The following is a 17995-nucleotide window of genomic DNA, read 5'->3' as shown; positions in this document are numbered from 1 at the left end:
TATTATTTGTTTATTTAGCAGACGCCTTTATCCAAGGCGACTTACAGACACTAGGGTGTCTGAACTATGCATCAGCTGCAGAGTCACTTACAATTACGTCTCACCCGAAAGACAGAGCACAAGGAGGTTAAGTGACTTGCTCAGGGTCACACAATGAGTCAGTGGCTGAGGTGGGATTTAAACCGGGGACCTCCTGGTTACAAGCCCGTTTCTTTAACCACTGGACCACACAGTCTCCAATATATGGCTTATCCTGGGATATTTAAATAAGTTGTCCAATAAAAATGTACCATTTCACAGCAACATTATTGTGGGCTATATCAATGATAAAGAACAGAACACACACTTTGAGATGTGTCTTTGCACAGCTGTTTTCTATGCACCATTGTTTTAACCTCTAAACAATGATACAGATCCTTTCACATTTTAATTCATATTTACCAACCCTTCAATCATAGATACCATTATGCCAATGGAAATGCTATGTTTTTGTTCCTTGACACCAATCTCATCTTTGTGACATAAAGCATTTCAAGGTGTTCAATTCCACTGGTTAATTCCAGGCAGTTTTCTATTTCCCTCCTCTCTCCTGGACTCCAGTTAGAACACACATACAATTAAGCAAATGTCAACGCAGCCACAATTTGGAATTTTCCCAGTTTGGTTGAGATCAGAATTCATTGTAGCTCACGGGCCTGACAGTGCACCTGTGCTGTAATATCTTTGTCAAGAAATTGTAATTCATTACACATTAATTAATGAATATGCAAACTTCATCTATGTGTACTAGCAGAATATGTTTGATGACTTTCAGGAACATGACCTAAATGTACTGTACAGAGAGACGGGTGAAAACCCTTGTGAATGTGTCTTTTATCAGACATACTTTTGTGGAATATCTTAATGCTTTCGGCTAACCTTACCCCTCCAACACCACAATATGTGTATGTAAATATAATGAAGTGTACTCCAACATACTCAAAAGAAACAGTGAAAAGAACTTGAAGGTAGAAGTGCTGTAGCTGTTCTAATGCTGTTCTAAGAGTCTTAAGAGTAATACAGTAAAACCTGTCTAATCCAGCCCCTCGACATACCAGCATTCTGTATAATTCTGCATGATTTTTGGGTCCCGACCAAATCCCTATTGAAATGAATGATACTCTTGTCTGTCTAAAACCTACGTAAATCTAACTGTGCAGTTTGTCACCGGGTCATGTGATTTTTCTTTTCTAAATTTAAAATGAGTATTTAAAAAAGCAAAAGCAAGATGTTGTGTATATACTCACATGTATGTGCTGACTGTGCAGTAGTTAAACAGCCAATAAAATGTCTAAACTTCCACACAACGAGCTATCTCTTGAAGAAGAATGTTTGCGCTTATCAAAAAAGATGAACGCTTCCCAAAACCAACACAAAAAGAGCCAAGTAAAAAATTCAGAATCGCAAGGCAAACCATTTCAGACATTCTGAAAAGATGTCTATTTTTAAAGCAACACAGAGAAAACCTGAGTGCCAGCAGAAAGAGCCTGAACCCCACATGCAGGTACAGGATGCGCTAGTGAACATCGTTCTATGGGAATGGTTTAAACAGGCTCATGCTCACAACAGGTACGATGTTATTAAGGCATTATTGTGTTTATTGTACTATGTATGCACAGTAATACCGTTTTTTTTTTTGTTTTTTTTTTCAAGTGTTCAAATAGTTTTGTCATTTTACTTTTTTTAGGTACAGTATTAGATTTTTTGTTACTCTGTAATCCAGCACACTGTATAATCTGGCACAATTTTCAGGACCCGAACAGCGCTGGATTGGACAGCTTTTACTGTACCAGATAACAGTTTTAATAAACATAGAAAAGCATTATTTTGTTCTGGATATAAATCTTGGTTACACAATAGCCTTCTCTGGTCTGAGAAAAGCATTCTTTCGGTACAGTATCCAAGTAACAAATTGGCTAACTACAGACCAGAATATTACTAGGACATTGCTGGGACAGATCTAAAGATCCATTATGTGCTGCTTTGTAACAAAATACAGTTTAATGGGTATGTTAATTTGAAAATGAGCAGAAGCAGCACATGACCTCAGATTTCATCCCTATAACTTACCTTGCGATGAAAAATGTTTTTTTAGCACATTTTTCCATTTATTTTCAGAAACCTGTAAAAAAAAAAAAAAAAAAAAAATAGTGTATTGTGCTGTTTTAGTTTGCCTTTGCCTTTATTTTAAAAGCGTACTTTACTGAATTCCACTTACACAGAGGTCCTATAATGTTATAATGCCAACTATCTTCTTTTGCAATTGTGAACACAATCAATAACTGCTGGGAATTACAGTACACCAGTTACATTTATACAACATGCATTAAGAGATCTAGCATCAAATAACTTTTTCATATCCGGTGGTTGAATCAATCTTGCATTCATTCAAATTCAGCAGCAGAATGACCGGGCGAATCACAGTGTTCAAAATTACGCTGCGTTGCTAAGCAGATGTAGAGCTTGATTTAAGAAAAGTAATTATCTAAATTCAATTGTTTAATGTAGATTTAAACATACTTTATTTTCCATAATTATCCTTGTTATATACTGTCAACAGAATACCCCATGAACATCCTTAGAGTGCTGTGGTTATGTCACTCATAAGGATAACCAAGTTTCTTAATCGCTTTGGGGGCTTGTGGGTTATTTGACAATCTTCCTTCGTGGAAGAACTACAGGACTATGACCATTCATGGTGTATCCTTACAAAGTGTGAACTCAAACAACTTTTATTTAGTCTTTTTTTTATCAACAGTATAGCATTGTCCCAAATATCAAAACACTTTGTTTGAAGGAGTTCTAATTATCTACCCATGAGATGTAAATGTTTGCTGACAGGGACATACTGGAGGCATCCATCTGTTTGTCTTTGTGTCACAGATTTTTTTGAGAAGCAAGGTCAGATTGCTTGTCAGTACATTATACTTTTACTGCAAAACAATTCATCAGCTTACCTGCTGATGCTCCTAATTTCCCAATGATTATCTGTATTTTATGACGTGGCGCAGTGAGTGATTTACACTAGTTTGTCAATGATTATCAGGATAAGACCCTAAAGATGAAACAGCCTCATTTCCAAGCTGTTTGGATGCAAGTGAAATCCAAATGTATTACCTAAAAGTGAAAAGGGTTGGCAGTACTGGGATTATAATGTAATTTTATTTTTTCAATCTTCTTTCTGTCAAGAATCCCCTCCAGCTCAGATCTGAGTAGCTATAATGCTGATGTTTCTCATTTGTTATACATGTTCCCCAGACTTACATACATTACTGTAATTTATTCATGATAGGATTGGATAGAAATCTTTTTTGAGAATTAGAAAGATAAATGAATCCAAGCCTGAATGTTTGCCTGAAGTACTGGGCTTTATTCTGGTTAATCAAACCTTTAAACTGTTTTCCCCTTATCCAGAACTTTTGATGCTTATTTAGTAAAAGAAGCCGAAAAGGACAATCTTTGAACGAGAATAAATCCAATTAAACAATTTTTGAAGGGATTGCTTCTGAATGCTATTGCTGATTGGGAAGTGTTAATAACTGCTACAGTAAAATGTTCAAGAAATGGACAGACAGTTTTAGTATTACTAAAATAAACTTTTGAGTTTGATTTCCACTAGATGTCAGTTGCATTAGTTGAAATGCTTTTATAGTTTACAAATCATCATATTCTCTATAACCTTTTAAAAGTGTACTGTGGTGTAAGTATGACAATGTGTAGGTATGCATAGTAAAAGCATATTGAAAGCATGGTGAAGCAAGCTTGACAAAAAAAATGAAAACCACAGTGTTATAAAAATCATGGTTGGTATGACAAATGCATACTGTTGTTGAAGCACAAGAAAAGCATAGTGCTAATGCAAAGGACTACACATTTACCATGCAAAATTATACCATTGATAATTGCGGAGGCTTTTCCGGTTTTGTTTGGGTGAAGATTGTTTTTTCATTATTAACAAGTATTTATGGAATTAAAATTATATTTTCAATGCAATACTTTTTTTCCAATGGATTTATTAATTACACTTTGGAGGTGATTTGTATGTAGAATGTATTGTGGAACTAGCTCCTAGGGCCTTAATTGATGGCATGGTGCCTCTAATTAAATAGAAATAGCACTAACAGTGGCTGGATTTAAATAATTATGGCTGTAATTATGGCAAATTTCAGTTCTCAATTATCGGCTAAAAAGGATCACAATAATCACAATGATCTTAAATGATATTTGAACTTTTATCAATTTCCTCTCTCCTCCTACATAGTGCAGAAGCTATTTCTCTCACACCCCGCCATTCATTTTGTGGACAAGTTTGGGACAATCAGCGAGAGAGAGAGAGAGCGCGAGAGGAGAGAGAGAGAGAGAGAGAGTGAGAGAGAGAGAGAGGAACAAATTGGTAGATAGCAGCAATGCATATCCTTTTCAGCTTTAGATGACTGCCAGTCAGCTAAACAATTATTGTTGATTAATACAGTTATCAATAATAATGTTTCCCTTTACTTGGCAATCACTTCTGTTTTCCAGTGTCTTTCTCTACATACTTCCAGCCATAGAGATGTCCTGTAAGTTGCCTCGGCTGTTCTATGTGTTAACCTGCATCCCCTCTCTAGTTCAACAGTACAGCCCACAGACCCTGAAAAGTTTCATATCCTTTACTAAACTATCTGGTTTTGTTAATTGTTACTGAATAATTAATAGATCTGCACATTAGGCTCTAATTTCCTGAGAATAATTTCTTATTTCTTGAAAATGTCTTTCTCATAATCTGTGCGGGGGGATTTCAAGCAAATTGTAAAGTTGCAAACTGCTTTTTTGTTTTAAAAACAATATGTTCTACCCACATGCTACCCTTTTTAATATTGATTTTAACATGCATTCAGCCCCAGGATGTAATTTCTTTTGAAGCAGATATCCCCAAAATGTATATAATGTGCTTGGAAATATTCAGAAGCAATGTTATTGAATTTCTCTGCTGAATTATGTATGAATTAGGCAGGGGGGTGTTAGAAGAACATTGTTTGGTTTTCTGCTTTTCATGCCTTAATTGTACTTAGTATTTAAAGTAGCAGTGTCCAAAAAATAAATGATGCACTTACTTGACGTACCCCCTGACACATGTACATATACCGGTAAAAAAAATCCAACATGGCTTCTCTGTATGTCATTGTTGTATGTCATTGCTGTGGTGTTCTTTTGCACAAACCAGCCACCTATCCATCATAATAAGAGCAAACTTAACACTGTAAATAATAGTATACCGATTGTGTCTCACGCTTACTAATACGCACACCACGTAAGCCGACAAACAACGTACAGTACTGTGCAAAAGTTTTAGGCAGGTGTGAAAAAATGCTATAAAGTAAGAATGCTTTCAAAAATAGACATGTTAATAGATTATATTTATCAATTAACTAAATGCAAAGTGAGTGAACAGAAGAAAAATCTAAATCAAATCCATATTTGGTGTGACCGCCCTTTGCCTTCAAAACAACATCAATTCTTCTAGGTACACTTACACAAAGTCAGGGATTTTGTAGGCATATAGTCAGGTGTATGATTAAACAATTATACCAAACAGGTGCTAATGATCATCAATTTAATATGTAGGTTGAAACACAATCATTAACTGAAACAGAAACAACTGTGTAGGAGGAATAAAACTGGGTGAGGAACAGCCAAACTCAGCTAACAAGGTGAGGTTGCTGAAGACAGGTTACTGTCAAAAGTCATACACCATGGCAAGACTGAGCACAGCAACAAGACACAAGGTAGTTATACTGCATCAGCAAGGTCTCTCCCAGGCAGAAATTTCAAGGCAGACAGGGGTTTCCAGATGTGCTGTCCAAGCTCTTTTGAAGAAGCACAAAGAAAAGGGCAACGTTGAGGACCGTAGATGCAGTGGTCGGCCAAGGAAACTCACTGCAGCAGGTGAAAGACACATCATGCTTACTTCCCTTCGCAATCGGAAGATGTCCAGCAGTGCCATCAGCTCAGAATTGGCAGAAAACAGTGGGACCCTGGTACACCCATCTACTGTCCGGAGAAGTCTGGTCAGAAGTGGCCTTCATGGAAGACTTGCAGCCAAAAAGCCATACCTCCGAGGTGGAAACAAGGCCAAGTGACTCAACTATGCACGAAAACACAGGAACTGGGGTGCAGAAAAATGGCAGCATGTGCTCTGGACTGATGAGTCAAAATTTGAAATATTTGGCTGTAGCAGAAGGCAGTTTGTTCGCCGAAGGGCTGGAAAGCGGTACACAAATGAGTGTCTGCAGGTAACAGTGAAGCATGGTGGAGGTTCCTTGCAAGTTTGGGGCTGCATTTCTGCAAATGGAGTTGAGGATTTGGTCAGAATTAATGGTCTCCTCAATGCTAAGAAGTACAGGCAGATACTTATCCATCATGCAATACCATCAGGGAGGCATCTGATTTGCCCCAAATTTATTCTGCAGCATGACAACGACCCCAAACATACAGCGAAAGTCATTAAGAACTATCTTCAGGGTAAAGAAGAACAAGGAGTCCTGGAAGTGATGGTATGGCCCCCACAGAGCCCTGATCTCAACATCATCGAGTCTGTCTGGGATTACATGAAGAGAGAGAAGCAACTGAGGCTGCCTAAAGCCATAGAAGAACTGTGGTTAGTTCTCCAAGATCTTTGGGCCAACCTACCTGCCGAGTCCCTTCAAAAACTGTGTGCAAGTGTACCTAGAAGAATTGATGTTGTTTTGAAGGCAAAGAGTGGTCACACCAAATATTGATTTGATGTAGATTTTTCTTCTGTTCACTTTGCATTTTGTTAATTGATAAATATAAACTATTAACATGTCTATTTTTGAAAGCATTCTTACTTTACAGCATTTTTTCACACCTGCCTAAAACTTTTGCACAGTACTGTATATCACCAGATGGCAGCGGACCTCGTCCAATAATCTGCTATCTTAAATAAGACACCAGTCAGATGCACAGCGCCATCTAGAAACTCTGACATGCCAGGAGGTGTCAGCAGAAAAAAAAAAATCCCAAACCTTCTCACGCCCCCCCAGGATACATTCTGTGCCCCCCATGAGGGATGCGCTCCCCAGTTTGAGAAACCCTGACCTATTATACTGAGTAAAAGTTACAGTTTTTTTATGGGTTTAGCTGCCAGTATAGCAACATTTATACAATGTTTTCCACCATATACTGTGTTATGACAGGTAATATCAACACACCTTTGATTCCCCTCCACTATTTAATACCCCTCCCTAACGATCTTTGATCGTTAATACTGCTCTTTATATAAAAATACTGTTCAAAACATAACAAAGGGATTTGCGATTTTACTCAAGAGACCCCTAACTTAGTGATTGTTTGCTTCATACAAAACCTGAATCAATATACCAGTAGCATTATCTGAGCGCTCAGAGATTAGATTGCTGGTGTGCATATGTGTTCATGAATCACTTAGTCTGACAGTGCCCATATTCATTATCAAAATCTTCCTTAATATTCCATCTTTTACTTTCCCATCTTATCTTGCACTCATTTCAGTGATTAGGTCACCGGCTAAAAGGACAAATTAACAACACTTTATTTGCCTATAAGACTGTGAAGGTCAGAGCTCCTTCAGTAACAACTGGGTGGAATGTCTGCTTTTACTCGGCTGAGAATGTGGTTACAAGTTTTGACTTTGGCCCAAGGTGATAGTAGTGAACTCTTAAACCTAATGCATTCCACAGGAGGTTACTGGAAATGATCACACTCCTTTTGAATTTCAGTGGTCACCTTCAGTTCGTACTGAGACAGATCATACTTACCAGTCACAACGCATAAAATATCACATAGTCATTTGATCATTTGTCTGATCATTGTGAATTATGGAAACACTAATCCAAGCACCTGATTTAATATATAAAGTGTAATAAAATATACAATATAGGACATCCGTCCCAAGGATGGATGTCCTCTTACCTATCCGGACGCATGCAGTCTGTTTTCTATGCTGGACGCAGTGGTGTTGCAAACCCAGTCACTTGCGGTGTCCCCCAAGGATATGTTCTTGAACCCCTTCTCTACAATATCTACACGATTCCCTTGGGTCACCTCATCCACCAACACAGCCTCATGTTTCACTCCTATGCTGACTACACCCAGCTCTACTTAAAACTCGACCCTGGTAGCCCCTCTGTCATGGTCCGCATTCAAGACATCGTGCCTTGGATGTCTGCCAATTTTCTTAAGATAAACACAAGCAAATCTGAACTCCTTCTAGTAGGATCTAAAACTCAACTTAAGAATCTAAATACAGTATACCTGCCCTGAAACTCGGAAACTGCCTGCTGCTGCCTTCCCCCACAGTACGAAGTCTTGGTGTACTTCTTGACAGCAACTGCTCCTTTGATTCACACATCTCCTCTGTGGTCAAATCTTCCTTCTACCATCTTCGAAATATCTCCAAAGTCCGTCCCTACCTTTCCCTCCCAGATGCGGAGATACTTTGTCATGCATTTGTCTCCTCTTGACTCTCAACTCTCTATATGGTGGTCTCCTTCACGCACCATTAACCGACTGCAGCTAGTTCAGAATGCCGCTGCCAGGACCCTTACCAGATATAAAAGACGTGATCACATCACACACACCCCGTCTTGCCCAGCTGCACTGGCTAAAACTCAAAACTCTCCTGCTCACCTACAAAGACCTTCATCACACAGGTCCTGAGTACCTCTTCAACCTGCTGACCCGCTATGTCCCTACCCGTAAGCTGAGGTCCTCCGACTGGCCTGCTTGTTATCCCCAAGCACAAGTGTGCCACACTTGGAGTACGCTCGTTTACCTTCATGGCTCCGACTCTTTGGAACTCTCTTCCAGCTTTGGTGCAAGATGCTCCCACCGTCGTTCGCTTTAAATCAACTCTCAAGACCCACCTGTTCTCTCTTGCTTTCCATGCTCTTTAAGCTTGATATCTGCTATTAGCTGCTGTGTTGCTGCTACTTTTTCATGTATTATGCTACTATCATGTATTATGCACTTTCCACTGTATTTAATGTATTATGCATGGGTGTTTGTTTGTTTTTTACTGTATATCATGTATGATGCATTTCTCTGTATTTAAAGTATTATGGATTTTCTTGTTGTTACTGCATCTTGTAAAGCGCTTTGTGATGGTGGTCCACTATGAGAGGCGCTATATAAAATAAAGATTGATTGATTGACTTTTAAATAATGTGTAAGGCAACTAGTAACATTTTCCTGAAACATTATAATTGGTGTCAATATATCTGCCAAGTCCTGACTGTCATGCCAAGTGCCAACTGGCACATGTAAAAGCTAGAGAAATAATCGTTTTAGCTGAAGTGTAGTTTTCATTGTTTTAAAATTAAAAACATTTGCAGCCAAAACAATGATATATTGAACATCACTTGGCTATGTCTACAGTCTTAAAAGTAAGTACGACAACATTACAAACAATCTGTGGCTAGAATTCAAGCAGGTCACTTTCAGATTTCAGCACAAATGTGCCATGTGTGTAGGCAACACCACAATAACCCAGTTGTTGGGGATAGCATTTCACAACCGTGAATTAATTGATTTAGTATCCACATTAAAGCTTTTATAAAAAAAAGAAAATGTGAAGACACACGTCACGCATTTGATGTTAATAATACACAATCGTGCAGCTTTAATCACCTACTGTGGATAAAACAAACCATTTAATTTTAATTAAGCGAGATCCTGCTTTGTGAGTCTTTCGCATAATTTACCATTAATCATATATTCACAGTTAAGGAAATGATTCAGAATTCTTTGTCTTTTGATTCATTCAAGTACTGTATGTTCTGTGCAAAATAAAGGCATTAGGCTTGCTGCACTGCACACCTGTATTATTATTATAATCACAGAAAATAGTAATTGCAGACCTTAACCTTCATAGAAATAGCACATTTCTCAGTGATTTGAAGTGTAAAGTGATGTTTATGTTGTCTCACATTCATTTAAGAATTCCTGTCTTGACAAAACCCATTTTAATAGTGTCTCAGTTCTGTTTCAAGCTTATAACCCACCAAGTGTAACAGGGTGGAGGCTGGTGAAGACCCAGCGACCTTGCACACTGTAAGCAAGCTTGTTAGCCACTATGCAAAACAGCTTACCAGCATTTATGGTTTTAACCTCATCCCAGCCCAGCAACACGGGCCAGTATCTGCAACAACAGTGGATCACACACTGCAACATTGCACGTTGCACATGCTTATAACTCTCTGGATGTCTCAACAAGTGGCTACATTGCACGGGGTAAAGGTTATATCCATGGCAAGGTATTGCCTCTCCACCATTGTTTCAAGCTCAATAAATGTTTTTGTGTGTTGCCATTTTAAATTCAGTGTCGATTCATTAATGTGATGACTGCCTCACTCACTCATTCATGTCCATGTACTGTACCTGTGTGCCAAAATGTATGATAGTCACCATTTGACACCAAATGACTCATTTATGTGATTGTGACAGAGAGCAAATGAATCCTAGTCAACGATCTCCCTCCCGACCTGTGAGGGCGCTGTATAACAGGAACAGGGTGCCCCGGACTGGATGGTTTGACAGTTCATTCCAGGGTCAGTTGGAAGTTGGCCATCCAGAAAAGGGGCGGAGCCACAATACTAGAAGTCATCGCCTTAATGCGCTAGGCGATGTGTCAGTCATGGATTGGAGGATACAAGATTGGACCCGCCGCTTAAGGAGGCGTCACTAAGGGTATTTCAGGGGATGTGGCCAAACAATCTATTCTGTAGTTATGGTTACAAGCGAATGGACCGAAAACATGTAACTGTGAGTGTTGTATTTTGTTGTGTGTCTAACCTGTTTATTTATAATTGTTAGATGGATAAACACCCGGGAGCTGTCGCTGTCAAGCCAGCCTTAACCCTGGATTATTACTACTGCATCAGTCACTATTCGCTGTGTATTCACCACCAGCACGGGATCACCGTGAAAGGACGCGGAGCCGTGCCGGGACATTGCCTTTATTTATTATTATTTTGGGACTGAAACACACTATTATTTCGCTGAGCAAACTACACATTGGTGTGTAGTTGCCAGCACTATTATTGAACGGTGCCAAACCATGAAACAGAAAATAAAAGAACTATTTGCACCGTAAATTCTATTTATGTGTTATTATTAGAGCACTGCATCACCTCTACACCTGCTCACTACTAACCACTTTGCCACAGTGATCAACTTGCTTTAATATTCTGAAATAATGACAAGTGAAGTTTAAGAAGTGTGTAGGGATCTTTCTTTTGTTGAAGGTATTCATTCTTTTTCTTTCAGGCATTTTGATGTAGGACTGCACCGTTCGCTTATCAGGTGAGTCACAGAACTGATGTATCTTCTATTAACCTTCCCTTGTACCGCACAAGCCTTCCGTGATAAATGAAGAGCACATCCCATAAAGAGTGCTTTTGAAGGATCCACGGAGTGCTGATTTCAGTTTTTCATTTGGCTCCACCAAATACTGTAAGAAACCATTCAAGATTATGACATATACTTACCATTTAACAGAACAGGCTCTGGCTTTTACTTTTCTGAGTTTTAAGAAGGAATATTTCAAGACCATAACCATTTACATGAACCGTATACTTGATAGTGTACAGAAGCAGATGGAATCAACTGAGATGAAAAATCACAGTGCCCTGAAATTGTTCTGGAATCAATTCTGAAATGTCCCTTCATGAATGCTTATTTTACATTTAGCCCATAGCATTTCACTATATCATGGCTAGTCGCCCAGCGATTGTATAGATAATCATCTATATTGCAGGACTTATCCCATAGAGAAAAGATACATAATAAGAAGAAATGTATGCACAAAAAAGTGAAACTTTGTATCAATCTTAATTTGGCAATAACAGTTTGTCATCTGATCTAAATGAATAGATTTAGATGAATTGACATTTTTATATTTGGAGGCATCCTGTCTGTCTATCTGTATATATCTTGAGTTGAGTAGCTTATCCAGTTGTGTTTAAACTTGTATTATATTGATTTACCGCAGACAGCTTATCGTTTGCTGTTCAGCATTTTTTGCTGCTGAAACAATATAGATAAGCCAGCATGGGAGACATGGAAGTGCAAAAGTAGATGAGAACTGAACTCCAGAGCAATTGGAGAAGTCAAACATTTGAAGACAGGTTTATGTAACTGTCCTGAGGCTCAATATATCAGAGAATACTAATCATCAATCTGCATGTTATTCCAGGTTGTTAGCATTCAGCCTTGAGCACATGATTGATAAAATAAAAAAATTAAAAAAAAATGCTAATTCAAAAGTATTCATACCCTGACTAGGAAAATAAAATTAATAGATAGTTGAGGCACCTTTAGAAATAATAACCTATTTCAAACGATTAGGATATTTGTCAATGAGCTTTTGGCATGATTCTTTAGTGATTTTTGACCAATCTTCAACGCAAAACTGTTTACAAGTTACACATTCCAAGGATTTCTCTTGTGCACAGCCTTCTTCAACTCATACCAAAGATTCTCAATCGGATTTAGATCGGGATTTTGACTAGGCCATTCCAGAACCTTGATTTTATTATTCTTTAATCATTCTGAAGTAGATTTTGATGTGTGCTTTGGATAGTTGTTGTGTTGGAACATCCAGTTAAACCAAGTTTTGTAGCGGAGGATTTCAGATGATTGGCCAATATCTTTTGGTATGCTATGGAATCCATTTTACCATGTATTGGAACTAAACTTCCTGTGCCATTAGAGGAAAAACAGCTCCATAGAAGGATATTACCACCTCCATGCTTGACAGTAGGTATGGTGTTCCTTTCCTTGTACTCCTCACCAGACTTTCTCCAAACGTAACGACTATCAGCGTGACCAAATAGTTCAATTTCTGTTTCATCACTCCACAAAACCTTTGACCAGAACTCATGTCCATCATTCAAATGCCGTTTTGCATACTTTAAGCGATTGTCCTTGTGACATTTTCCTAAGAGTGGCTTTTTCCTTGGCCTGCGACCATTGAGACCTTCACCATGCAATACTCGACCTATGGTTGAAATGGAAACCCCAGTCCCACTTGCAGCCAATTCACTTTGAATATCTTTGGCAGTCAATCTCGGATTGTTATTAACCTTCCTCATAATTCTTCTAATTTTTCTTGGTGAAAGAACCTTCTTTCTTCCAGACTGAGGGAGCGTTGTGACAGTACCATGAATCTTGTACTTCTTGATAATAGAAACAATAGTTGAAATTGGGATACTCAAATGCTTGGAAATCTTCTTGTATCCTTCACCAGCTTTATGACAATAAATAATGTTCTGCCTAAGGTCTTCAGATAGCTCTTTACTTTGTCCCATATTGACTTATTGGTAATGACAGCAATCATCCTATGCCTAACCCTTTTCATACTCTCTATGAATGTTCACCTACAATCCACCATTTTCTAGACTTTTCTAGAATTAGGTTCTGCATTATCATATTGAAATTTCTAGCACCTTGTAGACAATACTATCATAGCATCAAAGGGTATGAATACTTTTGAATTAGCATTTTTTTCCAAAACATTGCTGAAATAAATAATGTATTTCTTGATTAGAGTAGAGTTGAGATGTAGAGTTTAAGGTCCCTGAATAAAAAGGCACTAAGACATAAATCAGTTGCTTTTAAAGGCCCTGATAGCTGGAACTGGCTCCCCTAGATTAAGAAAAAAAAACATAATGCTTTTTTTATATAAACAGCACTGTTTGAAATGAATTATTGAGCTATAAGTTTTTAATATTGTATGAATTGTGTCTCTTGCATGTCTTTTTTGGGACACAACAATAAACAAGATGTTTTCTCAGAGGGTTTACCCAGTTAATACAAAGTAATTATAATATAGCTTAGACGCAAAGTACAAAACGTAGGGGATAAATACAGGAAACTCAGTGTAGTGCTAAATTCAGTCTTGGAAAGCATAGAGGATGTAGTTATAAAGTTATTTCTGCTATGGGTGGGTAGAACCAGGTGCATGCCAAGTAGAAGAATGTTAGTTCAATTATGCAAACTTCCTTTTAACTAAAAACATAAAATTTTGTAAACATATTATGTCAATTATTTTTTCATTAGACACGGATGGGTTATCATTGCTTCAGTTTTCTATGTCTACTGAGAATACCTGTCTATTTTACACTGTTTTTTGCATGGATGTTTAATTTTTAGAATTATGAAAATAGAAAGAAATTACTTGCAAACTCATAAACACCCATAAGACTTGCATACCTTTATACTCCCTAATCGTATTGTTGTTCACATATTATTGGTTTTGTTATGATTACTGTCTGTGCCGGATTTCAGCTTTGCAAACCTACAGCTTTGCTACCAAACTGCTTGGCAGGTGATTGAAATAATGCCCCCAGATCTCATTTAAAGACACCTCTCTCTTTTTTAAAATATTACAGGCAGGGTCATTCCAGCTCAAATGGAGCAAGGGTGTGCTGGACAATATCCATATGAAAACAGATATTCAAATGAGTATCTTCCACCACAAAGAGATGGGATTTTAGTCAAGGCTATCAAGAGTAAAATATACCAGCTTTTTAGGGCTTAGTATTTTAGTTTTGCAGATAAGCCAGAAAGCTGGAATGTGAGAGACACAATCTATTGGTTTTATCTATTGGTGCATTGACACTGTGAAAGAAGAATAATGCATGGTATGCTTACCTCTCGCGTTCTTCTGCCTGACTTTGATCTACTCTTTAATTGGTAATAAAGCACAGAAGAGCATTCAAAAGAATTTGATAGCTGGCAGCTCTATGCTTTTCTGTATTGATCCTTTAGCTTTCATGTGCCACAAGTTCAGATCTTGGCAGGGGACTTGGACTTGTGAGGAGTATAAAGAGAGATTTTGTATCTAATTTGAGCTGGTCTTCAGTGATGAGGAGAACTGGTGTCCTCTGGGTGGGAAGGAGATAGAGGGAGAAACTAAAGCTAGAAATATCCTGCAACAGTGGTTCTTAATCCTGGTCCTGGGGGACCACTGCCCTGCTGGTTTTTGTTTCAACCAAGCTCTCAGTTACTTAATTAAACCCTTAATTGATCTAATGATTAGCTTAATTTGACTTTTTAAATAGTGTAGTTTATAAAAAGTTGGAGAATTTAAGTTCGTTATACAATTTTATAGCTAAATTGAAATCGCCATCTGTTTTGAAATAATTAAAAAGCTCAGATTAGTAAAATTATTAGTTCAATTAAGGGTTCGATTTTGTAATTGAGCGCTTGGTTGGAACAAAATCCAGCAGGGCAGTGGTCCCCCAGGACCAGGATTGAGAACCACTGTCCTACAAGGTAAGACTGCAAAACCTGACGGACAGCTAAACCAGAAACCGGCACTGATTGGAACACATCTCCCTTTTTAGATGTTTAGCTTCTGTATGAATGGTACAAAGGTACAAGCTTAGCAAAGTGCAAGGAATTAGCAGAATTAGCAGAGTACAAGGAATTCTAAAGAACAGAAAAATATATAGTAAAGCAAGGTTAAAAACCCAACAAACATGGTAAACTAAGTTAAAAATCTGCAAAATTAATGTTCAAGGTTACCATGGTAATCTTTTATATGGGTCCTGTATCAATAGGCTTCTTCTATTATCCGTTCCAAGGTTCTACATTACACACTGTTTACAACTGACTACAGGATTTGGACAAAAATGCAATTAGCTACAATAGTACACAATTTTGTGTAAGTGGTTGTCCCTCACATTACTGCTTAATTTCTTATCTAAATAACATCCTTGACATGTATTCTGTAATTTATAAAAGCTCTCATTTTGTGTTGAAAGTGAGTTTCAGTCATGATAGGCAAGACAACAGAACAGACTTTGAAAGAGCTATGATATTATGTGTTTGGCTGGCAGGTTGGTCCGTATTGAAGATGTGCACAATTTACTGTTGCATCACGATGAAACGGTCTCAAATGTGATGATACCAGGGGCTATCGTTGAGAAATTTCCACCCGAGTCCTTTCAGATGTCTTAGAATTAACCTATAAGCATTGTCCAAATTTTACTTTGCCCTGAAGCCTCTAACCTCATTTTAGGGCAATTCCAATTCTTATTTTTTATTTAGTAGAACATTCTCAGGTTTTATGGACAGTTTTCCACAAAACCCAATCATATGGTATAATACAATTGGAGGATTTCCCTGTCAGCATTGTTTAAAGTTTGGAGATTAGAAATATTTTTGCTGTTAAATGGAAATAACAGAAATACACTTGTATAGATGGTATGACATGCCAAAGAAATAATGTAATCATTTTTATTAATCAGATTTAGAAAAGCAATCAACCTAGAAACGAGATACAATTCTTTGCACATTTTTCCTAAATGCAATATAGATATATTATTAACAGCATTATTCATACTTCCCAGGCTAATCGTACAGTCACATGTAATATAGGAAAGATTTTAAAATGAATAACAGTGTAAGATATAACTCATGTTTTCACATTGCATGCAGTTTATTCAATTACATTACAGTTGAAGGTCTTATCTAGTAAAACAGTATAATCGAGTACACTGTATAATACTGTAGGAGATTATGGGGTAGGTGTACTAAAGTGTTGCGCCTGTCATAATAGTCGCAAATGAGTCGGAAGTCTTGGGTGAAATGTACTAAACAAGTACAATGCTATTTGCGACTTTTTAGGGAATGCTTTGCGGCAGCAGTTTCTGTTTGCGGTTCAAGCGTAGATGAATATCTAATTGTGGGCGTTCCTGCATAAATTTGCAAAAAGGGGGCGGAGATAGTGCAAATGAGTGTTCTCAAATATTATAATGAGATGTACAAAAGCTGCAGGCAATTGCGACACTTACAATTGCATCAATTTGTTAAGAACTCTTGTGTGTTGCCAGTTATGCTCAATGCATTTTTGAGGCGAACAGCCAAATACCTATTTTTCCCATAAGGCAGGGTGTACTTACAAGCCTTGAAAACAAATTTATATGACATTTCTGGTTTCCCCAACGTGTTGGGAGCAATAGACTGCACACATGTGCTGCTAACCCCTCCAGCTCATTCTAAACATCTGTATAGGAATAGGAAACACACCTATTCTATTAATGTGCAGGTGGTTTGTAATTGAGCACAATTTAGTAGTGCACCACTGACTAACTTAAATAAAAACAGACAGTATACATTTGGCTTTGGGTAGCGCAACACCAGTAGCGCATATGTCATTGTCAGCAGAGCTTTTGATTAAGAGGGCCACCGATGTCTTAAATGTCCCATGGCCTGTACATGATCCCGCTCCTTCTCTGGTGTCTCCTCTAGTACACCCGGATTTTCTTTTGCATTCATCCTGGGGTCACCCGGCTACAGCAACAGCTGCTTTACCTTCCTTGGGGACACTGTACAGCTTACATGAGGTGGAAAAGCTTGGCTTGGCTGATTTTCCACTGGTAGATTCCACTATTGCATCACTGATGCAAGCCCCAAAGCTACCGCTTTTGAACAAAGATGCTACCTGCCCAAATAAACAATGTTTCAGAGATTATTCTCAGGAAGGCTTACTCAGCCAGTGCGTTTGCTGCTCGGCTGGGCAACTACAACAGCATCTTGGTAGCTTACCAGAGCTGTTTGCTAAAGTCTCTTTCACAGAGCCACAGACCCACAGCAGAGCAGCTGCGCTCGTCTTTAATAAACAAAATAAATATTCAAACAAAACAAAAGACTTTACATGAAACAAAAGGGCACAAGAGTCAAAACAAAGCGAACACAAACAATAATGATACATTTACAAAAACGAGTACCTTTGTTCGCTGGCTTGGTAGCATTCGCTCCTACTATCATTCATTCTCCTCACAACTCTTCCAAACTCTTAGCCCAGAGTGGGTCTTTTATACTGTGGCTAGAGCCTTAATTACCCATTTAAACAATTACTTTAGTAAGGCTCCAGCCATATTCCCACAGGCTTTATTGGGATGGGGATTTA

At 38.1% G+C, this 17995-nt stretch overlaps 1 pseudogene; it reads left to right on the top strand.

The window, feature by feature from the left end:
- Positions 1 to 17995, top strand: part of LOC117402885 (protein-cysteine N-palmitoyltransferase HHAT-like) — a 71516-nt pseudogene that overhangs the window by 14834 nt on the left and 38687 nt on the right.

The sequence above is a fragment of the Acipenser ruthenus genome, chromosome 5, assembly GCF_902713425.1.
Source record: "Acipenser ruthenus chromosome 5, fAciRut3.2 maternal haplotype, whole genome shotgun sequence".
Classification (NCBI taxonomy): domain Eukaryota; kingdom Metazoa; phylum Chordata; class Actinopteri; order Acipenseriformes; family Acipenseridae; genus Acipenser; species Acipenser ruthenus.
Note: the sequence above shows the minus strand (reverse complement) of the source record. Positions and strands in the feature narration are given on the sequence as shown.